Raw genomic sequence first — 13,140 nt, 5'->3', positions numbered from 1 at the left:
ACCTCCACCCTATCCCCATAACCCAGTAACCCCACCCAACACTAAGGGCAATTTTGGACACTAAGTGCAATTTATCATAGCGTATCCTCTTAACCTGCACATCTTTGGACTGTGGGAGGAAACCGGAGCACCCGGAGGAAACCCACGCAGACACGGGGAGGATGTGCAGACTCCGCACAGACAGTGACCCAAGTCGGAATCGAACCTGAGACCCTGGAGCTGTGAAGCAATTGTGCTATCCACAAGGCTACCGTGCTGTCCCACTCTCTCTCCCCCTGTCGGTCTGTCTCTCCCTCTCTCGGACTGCCTGGTTCTGTTAGTCACTGTTTTCCTCTCTATCTCTGCCTCTATCTTCTGTCTCTGTCTCTCTCTCCCCCTGTCGGTCTGTCTCTCCCTCTCTCTGACTGCCTGATTCTGTCTCTCTCTCTCTCTCCCCCTGTCGGTCTGTCTCTCCCTCTCTCTGACTGCCTGGTTCTGTTAGTCTCTGTTTTCCTCTCTCCCTCTGCCTCTATCTTCTGTCTCTGTCTCTCTCTCCCCCTGTCGGTCTGTCTCTCCCTCTCTCTGACCGCCTGGTTCTGTTAGTCACTGTTTTCCTATCTCCCTCTGCCTCTATCTTCTGTCTCTGTCTGTGTCTCTCCCCCTGTGGGTCTGTCTCTCCCTCTCTCTGACCGCCTGGTTCTGTTAGTCACTGTTTTCCTCTCTCCCTCTGCCTCTATCTTCTGTCTCCGTCTGTCTCTCTCCCCCTGTCGGTCTGTCTCTCCCTCTCTCTGACTGCCTGATTCTGTTAGTCACTGTTTTCCTCTCTCCCTCTGCCTCTATCTTCTGTCTCTGTCTGTCTCTCTCTCCCCCTGTCGGTCTGTCTCTCCCTCTCTCTGACTGCCTGGTTCTGTTAGTCACTGTTTTCCTATCTCCCTCTGCCTCTATCTTCTGTCTCTGTCTGTGTCTCTCTCCCCCTGTCGGTCTGTCTCTCCCTCTCTCTGACTGCCTGGTTCTGTTAGTCACTGTTTTCCTCTCTCCCTCTGCCTCTATCTTCTGTCTCTGTCTCTCTCTCTCCCCCTGTCGGTCTGTCTCTCCCTCTCTCTGACTGCCTGGTTCTGTTAGTCACTGTTTTCCTCTCTCCCTCTGCCTCTATCTTCTGTCTCTGTCTGTGTCTCTCCCCCTGTCGGTCTGTCTCTCCCTCTCTCTGACTGCCTGGTTCTGTTAGTCACTGTTTTCCTCTCTATCTCTGCCTCTATCTTCTGTCTCTGTCTGTGTCTCTCCCCCTGTCGGTCTGTCTCTCTCCCCCTGTCGGTCTGTCTCTCCCTCTCTCGGACTGCCTGGTTCTGTGAGTCACTGTTTTCCTCTCTCCCTCTGCCTCTATCTTCTGTCTCTGTCTGTGTCTCTCCCCCTGTCGGTCTGTCTCTCCCTCTCTCTGACTGCCTGGTTCTGTTCGTCACTGTTTTCCTCTCTCCCTCTGCCTCTATCTTCTGTCTCTCTCCCCCTGTCGGTCTGTCTCTACCTGTCTTGACTACCTGTCTCTCTTTACATCTCTCTCACTCCCTCTGTCTCTGCCTGCCTGTCTGTGTGTCATTGTGTCACTCTCTTTCTGCCTGTCTCTGTGTGTAATGTGTGTCACATGTCTTAAAGGGCTCAACACAGCTGACATTGCAATAAATCCAGGTTTGAGTAAAATGCACAGGAAATATTTGGATTTGAGTTTTAGGGATGTACTGACTGCATTTTCCCCTTTCTCTCTGCCTATTTCTGTCCCTCTGTCTGTTTCTCTCTCTCTGTCTGTTTCTGTCTCTCTCTCCCTCCCATCTTTGTCTTCAGCTTGTGAAGTATCAGAGAGAGATAGACAGAGTGAGACAGAGAGAGAGAGAGAGAAGCCAGAGGGGCAGGGAGAGGGAAGAGGAGATTGTTGGATGGGGGTCTCTGCTGCACAGCCAGGGCACAGACCCCCACCTCCCCACCCCACATTCCTCACCCCTCCATGGTGTCCACACCTTAAACCTCAATCGACAGTGAGAAAGGGCGGGGGGAGAAACAGGGTGAGGGAGAACCAAACTGAGAGGGGGTGGGGAACGTTGGGGACTCAGTTGGGGTAATTGATACTGGATCTTGGAGCGGTTGAGTCCTCCTCCGTTGTGGGGCTGCCCGTGGGATCCTGCTGTGCAGAATGGTCTTCATTGTAACTTTAGTCATTAGTACATTGACTGGTGTTTTGGGTTTTAGTTCTGTAATCATGAAAATTAAACACGTCCAGTGTGGTGGGACACTTATTCTAAATGGGATGACAGGAGATTTTCCGAGGACATTTTAATCCAGCTCTCACAAAGTGCCTGGAACGGAAAAGGCCGCGATTGGGGCCTGGTTCAATTTACCAATCGCACATTGCCCGTGTTTTACTGGAATTAATGGGAAAGGAGAGAGAGAATGGGAAAGGAGAGAGAGAATGGGAAAGGAGAGAATGGGAAAGGAGAGAGAGAATGGGAAAGGAGAGAGAGAGAGAATGGGAAAGGAGAGAGAAATGGGATAGAAGAGAGAGAATGGGAAAGAAGAGAGAATGGGAAAGGAAAGAGAGAAAGGAAAATGAGAGAGAGAAAGGAAAATGAGAGAGAGAAAGGAAAAGGAGAGAGAGAAGTGGGAAAGGAGAGAGAGAATGGGAAAAGAAAGAGAGAAAGGAAAATGAGAGAGAGAAAGGAAAATGAGAGAAAGGAAAAGGAGAGAGAGAATAGGAAAAGAAGAGAGAATGGGAAAGGAGAGAGAGAATGGGAAAGGAGAGAGAGAATGGGATAGGAGAGAGAGAATGGGAAAGAAGAGAGAATGGGAAAGGAAAGAGAGAAAGGAAAATGAGAGAGAGAAAGGAAAATGAGAGAGAGAAAGGAAAATGAGAGAGAGAAAGGAAAAGGAGAGAGAGAAGTGGGAAAGGAGAGAGAGAATGGGAAAGGAAAGAGAGAAAGGAAAATGAGAGAGAGAAAGGAAAATGAGAGAAAGGAAAAGGAGAGAGAGAATAGGAAAAGAAGAGAGAATGGGAAAGGAGAGAGAGAATTGGAAAGGAGAGAGAGAATGTGAAAGGAGAGAATGGGAAAGGAGAGAGAGAGAGAATGGGAAAGGAGAGAGAGAATGGGAAAGGAGAGAGAATGGGAAAGGAGAGAGAATGGGAAAGGAGAGAGAGAATGGGAAAGGAGAGAGAGAATGGGAAAGGAGAGAATGGGAAAGGAGAGAGAGAATGGGAAAGGAGAGAGAGAGAGAATGGGAAAGGAGAGAGAGAATGGGAAAGGAAAGAGAGAAAGGAAAATGAGAGAGAGAAAGGAAAAGGAGAGAGAGAATGGGAAAGGAGAGAGAGAATGGGAAAGGAGAGAATGGGAAAGGAGAGAGAGAATGGGAAAGGAGAGAGAGAGAGAATGGGAAAGGAGAGAGAGAATGGGAAAGGAAAGAGAGAAAGGAAAATGAGAGAGAGAAAGGGAAAGGAGAGAGAGAATGGGAAAGGAGAGAGAGAATGCGGTGAAGGGGGAGGGAGGGAGAGAAGGGGACGGAGATTGGTAACGGTGCCTTGGAGTCTTGCTGGGCAGAGATGACCCGGAAAGTGCCTCCCGAAAGAAGCAGCCGCTGGGTTTTAAATCCATCCCCCACTTGTGAAGCTGCTGGGAGAGGGACGGGAATTGAAAGTTGTTTAAGGTGACGTTTTATTGCTGGATAATTCTGCTGCCAGTTTTCCCCACACGGGGATGAATTGAGGGATTCAGTGCAATGTGCAGCAAGCATTTTGAGTTTATTGAGGTGTTGACTGGATTTCTCTCTCTCTCTGTCTGCCTGTCCACATTTGTGAATCTGAGAATTTTGTGTTTATAAAGATCCACCCTGGATAATGTTGCTGTGCAGCTTGTTTTAAAGAAGGATACAGCTCTGGGGAGGATCAGAGGATGTGGGGGGGGGACACACAGGTTACTGAGTCGGATGGTCAGCCGTGATGATGAATGGCAGAGCAGCTTGGAAGGGCCGAATGGCCTGCTCCTGGTTTCAGTGTTTAAATTGTTCCCCTGTCCGTGAGCAGGTTGTATGTGTGTGTGGGATCGAGCTGTGCACTCGCCTGGCTCCCTATTACTTACAAACACCCGCGAGCTGACTGTAAATGTAAAAGATTGAGGGAAAGAGGGAGGCTGGGAGAGGGAGAGGCAGGCAGAGAGAGAGAGAGATGGGGAAATGGAGGGAGGGAAGGGCAGCTGAACAGGGAGGGGCTGGGAGGGGGTGTGAGGGGCTCAGGAAGGGTAGTGGAAAGAGACAGAGTGTAAGGAGGGGGGCCCCCTCTCCCTCTCAGCCCCTCTCCCTCTCAGTCTCTCTCCCTCTCAGCCCCTCTCCCTCTCAGCCTCTCTCCCTCTCAGCCCCTCTCCCTCTCAGCCTCTCCCTCTCAGTCCCTCTCCCTCTCAGCCTCTCCCTCTCAGCCCCTCTCCCTCTCAGCCCCTCTCCCTCTCAGCCTCTCTCCCTCTCAGCCTCTCTCCCTCTCAGCCCCTCTCCCTCTCAGCCCCTCTCCCTCTCAGTCCCTCTCCCTCTCAGCCTCTCCCTCTCAGCCCCTCTCCCTCTCAGCCCCTCTCCCTCTCAGCCCCTCTCCCTCAGCCCCTCTCCCTCTCAGCCCCTCTCCCTCTCAGCCTCTCTCCCTCTCAGTCTCTCTCCCTCTCAGCCTCTCTCCCTCTCAGCCCCTCTCCCTCTCAGCCTCTCTCCCTCTCAGCCCCTCTCCCTCTCAGCCCCTCTCCCTCTCAGCCTCTCTCCCTCTCAGCCCCGCTCCCTCTCAGCCTCTGTCCCTCTCAGCCTCTCTCAGCCCCTCTCCCTCTCAGCCTCTCTCCCTCTCAGTCTCTCTCCCTCTCAGCCTCTCTCCCTCTCAGCCCCTCTCCCTCTCAGCCTCTCTCCCTCTCAGTCTCTCTCCCTCTCAGCCTCTCTCCCTCTCAGCCCCTCTCCCTCTCAGCCCCTCTCCCTCTCAGCCCCTCTCCCTCTCAGCCTCTCTCCCTCTCAGCCCCTCTCCCTCTCAGCCTCTCTCCCTCTCAGCCCCTCTCCCTCTCAGCCCCTCTCCCTCTCAGTCTCTCTCCCTCTCAGCCTCTCTCCCTCTCAGCCCCTCTCCCTCTCAGCCCCTCTCCCTCTCAGCCTCTCTCCCTCTCAGTCTCTCTCCCTCTCAGCCCCTCTCCCTCTCAGCCCCTCTCAGCCTCTCTCCCTCAGTCTCTCTCCCTCTCAGCCCCTTTCCCTCTCAGCCTCTCTCCCTCTCAGCCCCTCTCCCTCTCAGTCCCTCTCCCTCTCAGCCCCTCTCCCTCTCAGTCTCTCTCCCTCTCAGCCCCTCTCCCTCTCAGCCCCTCCCTCTCCTGCCCCTCTCCCTCTCAGCCCCTCTCCCTCTCAGCCCCTCTCCCTCAGTCTCTCTCCCTCTCAGCCCCTCTCCCTCTCAGCCCCTCTCCCTCTCAGCCCCTCCCTCTCCTGCCCCTCTCCCTCTCAGCCCCTCTCCCTCTCAGCCCCTCTCCCTCTCAGTCTCTCTCCCTCTCAGCCCCTCTCCCTCTCAGCTCTCCCTCTCAGCCCCTCTCCCTCTCAGCCCCTCCCTCTCCTGCCCCTCTCCCTCTCAGCCCCTCTCCCTCTCAGCCCCTCTCCCTCAGTCTCTCTCCCTCTCAGCCCCTCTCCCTCTCAGTCCCTCTCCCTCTCAGCCCCTCTCCCTCTCAGCCCCTCTCCCTCAGTCTCTCTCCCTCTCAGTCTCTCTCCCTCTCAGTCTCTCTCCCTCTCCCTCTCCCTCTCAGTCCCTCTCCCTCTCAGCCCCTCTCCCTCTCAGCCCCTCTCCCTCAGTCTCTCTCCCTCTCAGTCTCTCTCCCTCTCAGTCTCTCTCCCTCTCCCTCTCCCTCTCAGCCTCTCTCCCTCTCAGCCTCTCTCCCTCTCAGTCCCTCTCCCTCTCCCTCTCCCTCTCAGCCCCTCTCCCTCTCAGCCTCTCTCCCTCTCAGCCCCTCTCCCTCTCAGTCTCTCTCCCTCTCAGCCCCTCTCCCTCTCAGCCCCTCTCCCTCTCAGTCTCTCTCCCTCTCCCTCTCAGCCTCTCTCCCTCTCAGCCTCTCTCCCTCTCAGTCTCTCTCCCTCTCAGTCTCTCTCCCTCTCAGCCCCTCTCCCTCTCAGTCTCTCTCCCTCTCAGTCTCTCTCCCTCTCAGCCTCTCTCCCTCTCAGCCCCTCTCCCTCTCAGTCTCTCTCCCTCTCAGTCTCTCTCCCTCTCAGCCCCTCTCCCTCTCAGTCCCTCTCCCTCTCAGTCCCTCTCCCTCTCAGCCCCTCTCCCTCTCAGTCTCTCTCCCTCTCCCTCTCAGCCCCTCTCCCTCTCAGCCCCTCTCCCTCTCAGCCCCTCACCCTCTCAGTCCCTCTCCCTCTCAGTCTCTCTCCCTCTCAGCCCCTCTCCCTCTCAGTCTCTCTCCCTCTCAGCCCCTCTCCCTCTCAGCCCCTCTCCCTCTCAGCCCCTCTCCCTCTCAGCCCCTCTCCCTCTCAGTCTCTCTCCCTCTCAGCCTCTCTCCCTCTCAGCCCCTCTCCCTCTCAGCCTCTCTCTCTCTCAGCCTCTCTCCCTCTCAGTCCCTCTCCCTCTCAGCCCCTCTCCCTCTCAGTCTCTCTCCCTCTCAGCCCCTCTCCCTCTCAGCCCCTCTCCCTCTCAGCCTCTCTCCCTCTCAGCCCCTCTCCCTCTCAGTCCCTCTCCCTCTCAGCCCCTCTCCCTCTCAGCCTCTCTCCCTCTCAGCCTCTCTCCCTCTCAGCCCCTCTCCCTCTCAGCCTCTCTCCGTCTCAGCCTCTCTCCGTCTCAGCCCCTCTCCCTCTCAGCCCCTCTCCCTCTCAGCCTCTCTCCGTCTCAGCCCCTCTCCCTCTCAGCCCCTCTCCCTCTCAGCCTCTCTCCCTCTCAGCCCCTCTCCCTCTCAGCCCCTCTCCCTCTCAGTCCCTCTCCCTCTCAGCCCCTCTCCCTCTCAGCCTCTCTCCCTCTCAGCCTCTCTCCCTCTCAGTCCCTCTCCCTCTCCGTCCCTCTCCCTCTCAGTCCCTCTCCCTCTCAGTCTCTCTCCCTCTCAGCCCCTCTCCCTCTCAGCCCCTCGCTCTCTCAGCCCCTCTCCCTCTCAGCCCCTCTCCCTCTCAGCCCCTCTCCCTCTCAGTCCCTTCCAGATCTCTCTCTGTTGGAGAGAATTGGGCGGTTGCGACACCCAACGTGTGGTAACATTCAAGGCTTTGGGCCTAGTGCTGGGCAGAGGGATTGGAGCAGATTAGAGTATTTACACTTGTCTCTCCAGGCTTGGTGGGTGGAAGGGCCTGTTCTGTGCGGTCTGATTCTGTGCAGATCAGGCTCAGAGAGGGAGAGAGAGAGAGAGAGAGAGAGAGAGAAATGAAATGAGAGAGGGAGAGAGAGAAATGAAATGAGAGAGGGAGAGAGAGAAATGAAATGAGAGGGAGAGAAATGAAAAGTGAGAGAGGGAGAGAGAGAAATGAAAAGTGAAACAGGGAGAGAAATGAAAAGAGAGAGGGAGAGAGAGAAATGAAATGAGAGAGAGGGCGAGAGAAATGAAATGAGAGAGAGGGAGAGAAATGAAATGGAGAGAGAGGGAGAGAGAAATGAAATGAGAGAGAGGGAGAGAGAGAAATGAAATGAGAGGGAGGGAAAGAAATGAAAAGTGAGAGAGGGAGAGAAATGAAATGAGAGAGAGGGAAGGAGAGAAATGAAATGAGAGGGAGGGAGGGAGAGAAATGAAATGAGAGAGAGGGAAGGAGAGAAATGAAATGAGAGAGAGGGAAGGAGAGAAATGAAAAGTGAGAGAGGGAGAGAAAGGAAAAGAGAGAGAGAGAGAAATGAAATGAGAGAAAGAGAGATGGAGGCAGAGGTAAGTGATGGAAGTTGAAGGCTGGGGATGTGAAGGGGATCTGGAGGGGTGGGAGAGAGAGACAGAGTGTGTGGGAGGGGTGTCCTGCACCATGGTGGTACTGCCAGTGGGATCTTGCTGTGTAGAATTGCCTTCATTGCTCATGTACACTGGCTGGAGGGGTGATTGGATCTCATTGTGCAATTAGGATGGAGATAGGGGAGAGTGCAAAGCCAGAGGGAGCGGAGAGAGAGACAAGAATCGTGGATGGGGGTTTCCTGGTGTAGAGTCAGGGTCCAGCACCCTCCCCCCACCCCCTCCCCTTGCGCCCACACAACCCGCCCCATGTTCCTCGCAAGGCGACACTGTCCACACTGGGGGGTGGGGAATATTGGGGGCTGTGTGGGTGAAAGAGAGCCAGTGAGGCGATGGGGTGGGAGGGGGGATCCAGAGACAGCAAAGCAGAGGTGGACATTGGTTGGTGGGTCAAGGGAAGGGGGGATAAAGACACCGGATCTGACGGTGTTCAGTGTGGGATCTTGCTGTGCGAGGCTGAGGGCAATATTGACGTGGGGCGGTGGGGCTGGAGAATCACTCTCCACTTGGGAGAGGCGAGCTTTGATCAGGAATAGTCAGCGTGGCAGAGGGAGGCCGTGCTGAACCAATGGGACTGAATTATTGGAGGAGGTGACCAGATGAGGGTGGTGCAGTTGATGTAGTTTATCTGGGTTGCAGCCAAGCCTCTGACAAGGCCCCACATGGGAGACTGACAAAGAAGTCAAATGCACATGGGAGATGGGGTAACTTGGAAGCAGAACTGAGTTAGTGATAGGAGGCAGAGGGAGGTGGGAGAAGGCTGTTTGTGCGACTGGAGGCCAGTCACAGAGTGAAAGATGTTTACAGCATGGAAACGGTCCCTTCGGCCCAGCTTGTCCGTGCCGCCCAGTTTCTATCACTAAGCTAGTCCCGCTTGCCCGCATTTGGCCCATATCCCTCTGTACCCACCCTGCCCACGGATGGGAGGGTTCCAGCCTCCCTAGACCCCGCCACACATTCTTCGCACAACAACTGCGGCAATTCTCACCTCAAACACCTTTTTTTTTTTCAAATCCGGCCGATACCACATTGCAGTGTGTGTGTGGGATCCTGCTGTGCGAGGATGAGGGACATATTGAAGTGGAGTAAGAGGGGGTAGTTTGTTTGGAGAGAGGTAAATGTTCTAGGGGGTTTGTGGGATCGGACTGTGCGCTGCCACTGTACCATGGAACATACTGACTTCCGAGTGTTTGTGAGAGAGGGAGAGGTGACTGATGGAAGGGGAAGCGTCAGGATTAATACTGAATGAGGAAACAGCAGCAATCCTGGAGCCATTGGCTCGGGAGACATTATCTTTGACTTTAATGAGTTTTTGACAGTAAAATTCTCTCGTCCCACATTGTTGTAATGAAGTAAAGATGCTCCATCTGTGCTGTAATTGAGTAGCAGGTGCTAAATCGGTGTTGTAATTAATAATTCTGCTCCCTCAGTGTTGTAATTGGGTATTGAGTGCTCCCTCAGTGTTGTAATTGGGTACCGGGTGCTCCGTCAGTGTTGTAATTGGGTATCGGGTGCTCCCTCAGTGTTGTAATTGGGTATCGGGTGCTCAATTAGTGTTGTAATTGGGTATTGGGTGCTCCCTCAGTGTTGTAATTGGGTATCGGGTGCTCAGTCAGTGTTGTAATTGGGTATCGGGTGCTCCCTCAGTGTTGTAATTGGGTATCGGGTGCTCCCTCAGTGTTGTAATTGGGTATCGGGTGCTCCCTCAGTGTTGTAATTGGGTATCGGGTGCTCCCTCAGTGTTGTAATTGGGTATCGGGTGCTCCCTCAGTGTTGTAATTGGGTATCGGGTGCTCAGTCAGTGTTGTAATTGGGTATCGGGTGCTCCCTCAGTGTTGTAATTGGGTATCGGGTGCTCCCTCAGTGTTGTAATTGGGTATCAGGTGCTCCCTCAGTGTTGTAATTGGGTATCGGGTGCTCCCTCAGTGTTGTAATTGGGTATCGGGTGCTCCCTCAGTGTTGTAATTGGGTATCGGGTGCTCAGTCAGTGTTGTAATTGGGTATTGGGTGCTCCCTCAGTGTTGTAATTGGGTATCGGGTGCTCCTTCAGTGTTGTGATTGGGTATCGGGTGCTCCCTCAGTGTTGTAATTGGGTATCGGGTGCTCCCTCAGTGTTGTAATTGGGTATCGGGTGCTCCCTCAGTGTTGTAATTGGGTATCGGGTGCTCCCTCAGTGTTGTAATTGGGAATCGGGTGCTCAGTCAGTGTTGTAATTGGGTATCGGGTGCTCCCTCAGTGTTGTAATTGGGTATTGAGTGCTCCCTCAGTGTTGTAATTGGGTATCGGGTGCTCCGTCACTGTTGTAATTGGGTATCGGGTGCTCCCTCAGTGTTGTAATTGGGTATCGGGTGCTCAGTCAGTGTTGTAATTGGGTATCGGGTGCTCCCTCAGTGTTGTAATTGGGAATCGGGTGCTCAGTCAGTGTTGTAATTGGGTATCGGGTGCTCCCTCAGTGTTGTAATTGGGTATTGGGTGCTCCCACAGTGTTGTAATTGGGTATTGGGTGCTCCCTCAGTGTTGTAATTGGGTATCGGGTGCTCAGTCAGTGTTGTAATTGGGTATCAGGTGCTCCCTCAGTGTTGTAATTGGGTATTGGGTGCTCCCTCAGTGTTGTAATTGGGTATTGGGTGCTCCCTCAGTGTTGTAATTGGGTATCGGGTGCTCCCTCAGTGTTGTAATTGGGTATCGGGTGCTCCCTCAGTGTTGTAATTGGGTAACGGGTGCTCCCTCAGTGTTGTAATTGGGTATTGGGTGCTCCCTCAGTGTTGTAATTGGGTATCGGGTGCTCCCTCAGTGTTGTAATTGGGTATCGGGTGCTCCCTCAGTGTTGTAATTGGGTATCGGGTGCTCCCTCAGTGTTGTAATTGGGTATTGGGTGCTCCCTCAGTGTTGTAATTGGGTATCGGGTGCTCCCTCAGTGTTGTAATTGGGTATCGGGTGCTCCCTCAGTGTTGTAATTGGGTAACGGGTGCTCCCTCAGTGTTGTAATTGGGTATTGGGTGCTCCCTAAGTGTTGTAATTGGGTATCGGGTGCTCCCTCAGTGTTGTAATTGGGTATTGGGTGCTCCCTCAGTGTTGTAATTGGGTATCGGGTGCTCCCTCAGTGTTGTAATTGGGTATTGAGTGCTCCCTCAGTGTTGTAATTGGGTATCGGGTGCTCCGTCAGTGTTGTAATTGGGTATCCGTTGCTCCCTCAGTGTTGTAATTGGGTATTGGGTGCTCCGTCAGTGTTGTAATTGGGTATCGGGTGCTCCCTCAGTGTTGTAATTGGGTATCGGGTGCTCCCTCTGTGTTGTAATTGGGTATCGGGTGCTCCGTCAGTGTTGTAATTGGGTATCGGGTGCTCCCACAGTGTTGTAATTGGGTATCGGGTGCTCCCTCAGTGTTGTAATTGGGTATCGGGTGCTCCGTCAGTGTTGTAATTGGGTATCGGGTGCTCCGTCAGTGTTGTAATTGGGTATCGGGTGCTCCCTCAGTGTTGTAATTGGGTATTGGGTGCTCCCTCAGTGTTGTAATTGGGTATCGGGTGCTCCCTCAGTGTTGTAATTGTAAAGCAGAGCGGCTGAAAGGGTCGCAGTCCTCAGCAATGGCAGAGAGCTGGATAGACACGATAGGTACAGGTGCTCCAGGAGGGACAGAGGTGCAGGAAAGGGGAGTTGCGTTTTTCATTAAGGGGAGCGTCACGGCAGCAGTCAAGAGATGAAATAACCGAGGAATCATCCAGCGATGTTTTGTGGGTGGAACCAAGGATGGGATGGTGACCTCATTGGGATTGTACCCAAACAGTCAACAGGAATTAGAAGCTGAAATATGCAGGGAGATTGGGGAAACTTGCAGGGTAGGGGGAGTCTGAGGGGGGGAGGGGGGACAGAGGGGGAAGACAGAGGGGGAAGAGGGTGGGGGGGGGAAGACAGAGGGGGAGAGGGTAAATACCAGTCCTGGAGTGAGCAGGGAGAGTGGGGGAGGGGAAAGTGTCGGATATCTATCAGGATTTGTTGGAGGCGGAGGAGACCCCGGTGGAGGAACTGAAGGGCAAGTGGGAGGAGTTAGGTGGGGAGTTAGAGGCGGGTCTGTGGGTGGACGCCCGCAGGGTTAATTCCTCCTCATCATGTGCCAGGCTCAGCCTAGTACAGTTTAAGGTGGTACACCGGGCACACATGAAGGTGGCGAGGATGAGCAAGTTTTTCGGGGTAGACGATAGATGTGCGAGAAGCCCAGCAAACCACGTCCACATGTTTTGGGCATGCCCGAAGCTTAGAGGGTTTTGCTCGAGCAATGTCCAAGGTGCTCGACACCCGGGCGGTGCCGAGTCCGGAGGTGGCGATCTTTGGAGTGTCAGAAGATCCCGGAGTACAGGGAGTGAAATAGGCCGACGTTCTGGCCTTTGCCTCCCTGGTAGCCCGGAGACAGATCCTTTTAATGTGGAGGCACTCGGAGCCCCCGAGCGTGGAGACTTGGCTCAGTGACATGGCTGGGTTCCTCAAGCTGGAGAAAATAAAGTTTGCCTTGAGGGGGTCAATGCTGGGGTTCTCTCGGAGGACGCAGCCGTTCGTCGACTTTCTGGGGGCGAATTAAAGTGTCGGCAGAAGCAGCACTCTGAAGGGGGGGGGAAAGTGCAATATGGTTAAGGGATGTACAGAAGGGGTTGGGTGGGAAATATCTCCTTTACTATGTTGATGGTTATGTTGTTATTGCTTTTGTTATTGTTATCAATAAAAATATATTTTTTTGAAACAACTAAACTGTTGCAGCGTTCGGCCGTGTTTATAAAATGGGTTTTATAAAACAGATTGGGGGCAGTCCCAGGATGTTGCTGTGCCTTTATTATTTCAATAATGCTTTGCTGTAATCAATTTCCAGCTTTCTCTTCCCGAGGAGAGTTGATTTTGAAGCTTGGACGACGCAAAGAGAATCCTTCCTCGGCGAGGAATCCTCAGACAGGAGTTCGAACCTGAGAGAAACAGAATAAATGTCAATGTGTCTTTGTGTGTCATTATTGGGGTTTCATTATTCTGATGGCTACTCAAGTGTTGGGCTCTTTTGTTTTTTTGGAAGCGGGGGGGTGGGGGGGGGGGGTGCAGGAGTCTCAGTGTCTCTGGGGGGCGGGGGGGGGGGTGCAGGAGTCTCAGTGTCTCTGGGGGGCGGGGGGGGGGGTGCAGGAGTCTCAGTGTCTCTGGGGGGGCGGGGGGTGGGGGGGAGAGGCAGGAGTCCGTGTCTCTGGGGGGAGTGGGAG

The 13,140-nt window shown here is 53.8% G+C and overlaps 1 long non-coding RNA gene across 5 annotated transcripts in view; it reads left to right on the top strand.

Annotated features, from left to right (window-relative positions):
- Window positions 1-12,903, top strand: part of LOC140406135 (uncharacterized) — a 30,367-nt gene extending 17,464 nt beyond the window's left edge. For all 5 annotated transcript variants that reach the window (XR_011939058.1, XR_011939057.1, XR_011939059.1 and 2 more), the window contains one exon: window positions 12,768-12,903. This is a non-coding gene — a long non-coding RNA (uncharacterized lncRNA). The remainder of the gene's footprint in view (window positions 1-12,767) is intronic.
- Window positions 12,904-13,140: the final 237 nt, after the last annotated feature.

Source organism: Scyliorhinus torazame, unplaced genomic scaffold (genome assembly GCF_047496885.1).
Source record: "Scyliorhinus torazame isolate Kashiwa2021f unplaced genomic scaffold, sScyTor2.1 scaffold_299, whole genome shotgun sequence".
Lineage (NCBI taxonomy): Eukaryota > Metazoa > Chordata > Chondrichthyes > Carcharhiniformes > Scyliorhinidae > Scyliorhinus > Scyliorhinus torazame.
Note: the sequence above shows the minus strand (reverse complement) of the source record. Positions and strands in the feature narration are given on the sequence as shown.